The 4,374-nt window shown below is 39.9% G+C and overlaps 1 protein-coding gene across 8 annotated transcripts in view; it reads right to left on the bottom strand.

Annotated features, from left to right (window-relative positions):
- Positions 1–418: 418 nt before the first annotated feature.
- The window catches only part of LOC125042992 (early endosome antigen 1-like), a 92,110-nt gene continuing 88,154 nt past the window's right edge, over positions 419–4,374 (bottom strand). For all 8 annotated transcript variants that reach the window (XM_047638910.1, XM_047638912.1, XM_047638906.1 and 5 more), the window contains one exon: positions 419–4,374. This exon is cut by the window's right edge and continues 416 nt beyond it. The gene's annotated coding sequence lies outside the window, so the exon portion shown is untranslated.

Below are 4,374 nucleotides of genomic sequence, written 5' to 3'. Positions count from 1 at the left end.
AGGAGGGATAGTCACCATCTTCCACAGAACACAGTATTATGCTAAACACTCCAGTGATGCTGCTGGCAAGGTAGGCGGTGACAGGGTCTAGGCAGGCATGGTCAGGGCAGAAAGGAAGGGTTTGAGGATGATCTCGACGGGCGTGGCCACAATCTCCGAGCCGAATTATCTGCGCATGACTTTTCTTAAATCTTTCAACGGCAAGCCAAACCTCGAGCTTGTAAAACCATTGGCTTCCGATGTGACATGGCTTTTTTCGACACTTTCTGTATCAATTTCTGTGTTCCTTCACTTTAATTTGTATTTCAGGAGTTCCAATAAGATTACTTGTATCATTCTATTACTTCATGCAGCTACAAATCACTGAAATACATGCTTATATATAAAAAAAGATTTTAAAAGTTTCACTATATGTACAATCTTTGTTTCCACGTCAGAGGGTAAAGAACCAGCAGAATGGAGTAAACTTGTCAAGGATAAATGTAGAGGACCTCTTTGGGAAGGAGAGGTAAGAAGTAGGAGCAAGTGCCCTGGCCAGGACCCAGTCGTAGCCTCGCCACAGTAGAGTGTAAATGGTGCCAAGTTATCCGTCTCTTGTGTGGTGGCACAAAAACACATCAGGGATATGCTAACATAAGAAATCACAGGCACGCAAACAAATCATACTTCAGAAATCGTTGACCTTACATGTTCGCTTTACATTAAATGTTACATTTGTGCCCAAAATACATGAGTACATGTATATATATGTATGTATATACAGTGTACATACACACTATATACACAACTGAGAATCTACACCTTCAACCAGACACTGAGAAAGAATGGCACGAGAGTTTTAAGGAAGAGGGGCTACAAGTACCGCTTAGAAGCAGCAGTTCGAAAGTACCAGACGTGCTAGTCAGAAGCACCAGTTAGAGGTACTAGTTAGAAGGAGTAGTATGTCAAATATTGATCAGATGTACCAGAGAGACTGGAAGAAATATTGGAGAGATTAAGCACGGTCTTGCCCCACCTCAGTCGAGCATTGCAGCGTGCAGTAATGGAGCACTGTATACTTTATAGAAGTGTATGCACATGGAGAAAAGTGTGTACATGGGGATGAAGTCTGCATGTATATTAGAGGACCATGCATACAAGCATCCTCATGCAAGTTGAGAGAAGTGTATGCACATGGAGGTAACTATGTGATAATCTGAAGAACTAACATGTGTAAGTGATAGGACAATTATGTACAACGTCAGGGAAGTGTGTCAGCTTGTGTGTAAACAATTATGTATGTATGATACCCATTTTCACAGAAGCACTTATACCCTCAGAGACAAAGATGAAGGTGAACACAGCTGGACTTTCGAGGCCCAACTAACAAACTGAACTAGACTGTGTTAGTGTGCTATATCAAGTGTAGCTCTTCCTGATTATTACTCAGCAGTGCCAACAACAGCACATAAGAATTTCAAATCTGCTGATTTTAACATGAGGGCTTTTGCACCTTAGTCTTATAAACGGATAATATGAAATGAAAAGCACTTCCTTCAGGGATATTTTAAAAACATCAATATGCAAACAAGTTGCCATCCCGAAGATTTGGTCTAAGGCGTCCGAGTTCAAAACTCGACTTCGTTTTAGCAAACACTCAAAACTGAACGGCCTTAAATTCTAGCACTCTGTACTTCAGTGAAGAAGACAATGACGAGTACAAACTCTGAACACTCTAGATGATAGAGAAAAGAACTCCCTTTATACCACAGACTGAGTTTACGGAAGTTAACAGAGGCTTTTGATGCCACTGGCAGAGCCACAAAGAGGAAAGGCCAAAAGTCTAAGACGCGGGTGTGAGGGCGTGAGAATGAGGGGAGAAAGTGATCTCATTTCTAATGTGAACAATTATGTTAGTGAATCGGACATACAAATACAGGTGATTGAACTATTTCTCAATTCAATTTCCTAGTCACTGCAACTAATCTGAAATATACGTCAATCATTAAAAGATATCTTTAGCTGTCAGTCACAGACGGCCAAAAACCAGTGCACAGTAAAGATGACTGTTCAGTCAAAGAACATCTTTACCGCTATTCCTGTCTCTATAGAGTCATACAATATTTACACAGATCATTGTACATCTCTTCATGTAAATTTATTAGTGTACAGGCAACCCATTCACTTTTATTTGGTATGGCAGTACAGAGAAAGGGTTCCTGTCAGAGGGATCAGAAGTTTACAAAAGTTATTTGGGTGGACTAGAAGTTTTGTTATTGACTGGCCATTTCAGCTAAATATAATCATCGAAACTATCTTAAAAATGTGGCATAATAGCTAAACCTTCCCGTCTTTATCATTAAGCCCAAGTTATTGTAATAGTTCTGCACTAATAAAGTTATTAAAGAAAGATCACACTCCTAGAAAGTTAAGTGTGCTCACCCTCACTCACGCTCGCACACTCACCGGAGTTGCTCATTGTCAGGATGAAGTTCTAAGTTTTAAGAGTGTTTTATTGTAACCTCAGATAATCGACATGAATCTCGTCTTCCCCCCAAAAAAGGCTAGAGTTATCAACGTTTATCGTGAAACACTTTTGTTCCGTTTTGAAATCCGCGACGAAAACCTGATAAAAGTTGATAAGTCACAAAAATTCAAGGAAAGAAGACCAAATTTTTTTGTTTTTTTTGTTTTTTGCTTTTTTTGTAACTTGATATTGACTAGACAACCTGATTATGATAACCACTAGATGACCTTGTCGGTGTTCATCTTCCATCAGGGCGTATCCATCCTCCCAGGAGATGTGCACCAGTGGCTTAATGTTAAATTCTCATGCATTAAAAAACGTCTAAATTTGAGTAGGGAAACTCCATCGGCAGTTCTGTGTTGTGGGAGGAGGAATAGGCCCGCGTGACCTACAACTTGGCCCCTGGAGTGTGATGATACCTATTTGTACAAAAACTTAGCAAAAATTCTAGCAAATTGATTTAAGCCTGATGTAGTGAAACTTTTTGATTACACCCTCCTTAGGAATTATTAGTGTCACGTCACTGGAAAAAATCACACAATCAAGAGGATCACAAGGACCTGCTCCAGGGGCTCCTTCATTAAGGGCTTTGATTCACAATTTCCCTTCTGTAGGTGGAGTATCTGATTGGCTTCTGGCATACTTGCAAGGTGTTTGGTGTATTTCATCTTTACCTAGTGTACGGTGCATCTCACAGCATCCGTCAGTTACAGCCCATGTCAGCCCCTTCATCAGAACGGCACTGATGGCAATGGTGATGCTAAAATTTACAGACTAACAGACACGCTAACTACCTATTCTGATTGATTTATCTTATATACATTTACATACAGAAAATACAGACTGTACACAGTTTTCCTTCCTATGTCCACCTTGTCAGATGGTTGTGTTGTGTGCACACAGACTGACAGCCTTCACTATGAGCAACCTTGTGAAGGTGAGTCTCCTAAAATCCCCGCTGAGGGAACACCCACTGAAGACATGAACTACATGGGGGAAAACATAGGGCGAGGGATCGTCTACCAGATCTTGGAATATCATTGAGTATACCAAGATCAGTGTCTATCAATGATATGTGCTACCATGGAAAACTACTTGCCAGCACGTGGAGACAACTGCCTCTGTCATTAAAAGGGGAATTGAATCCACCCAATGGACTATTTTCATTGGAGAAGAAAGAGAAAAATAGTTACAATTGCCTGGCTACAGTGACTGCCCCAAACTTAAACTGCATCTTTTCCACAACAGTAAACTTCAGAGTCAGGCAATTTTCTTATAATATAAAATGCAAATATGTATTGAGGTCAGAAGTGTTAATTCTTCCCACCCTTTTTTGAAACAGCAGAGGAAATAAAAAAAAAAGATCATTACAAACATATTAGTAATCACTGTAGGTGCAGCAACAGTTCAACAAACTTCCCTCATGCTGTTAAGTCATACTGAGTAAATGTCATTCCTTTCATAAAATATAATCCCACAACCAACACATTCCTCCTTTGTCATCTTTGTTCACAGTATGCAGTTCATCACAACAATGCCATCTGCTTGTCACTGTCTGGAGATTCCACAGTTATTGGAGAAGTGGAAAAAAACGTCCCTCATTTCAGCACAAAATGTGACGTCTTAAAACTCATGTACAGAGACATACGTAAACTCATAAAAACCAGAACCTCGTCATTTCAATATACATCATAACACAGCCAGGTAGCAAAATAGTCTGTTTTCTATAATATATATGCTACACTATGGTTTTACTGGAAGTCCTGCCACTCACAATGGACACAATAAGTAAAAACTATTATCAGTTAACAGACCTGCTTGGTGACTGGCCTAATACTGAACACGAGGAGCAGGATTACCTACTGATC

This window comes from Penaeus chinensis, chromosome 33, assembly GCF_019202785.1.
Source record: "Penaeus chinensis breed Huanghai No. 1 chromosome 33, ASM1920278v2, whole genome shotgun sequence".
Lineage (NCBI taxonomy): Eukaryota > Metazoa > Arthropoda > Malacostraca > Decapoda > Penaeidae > Penaeus > Penaeus chinensis.
This window is presented reverse-complemented; position numbering and strand designations above follow the sequence as displayed.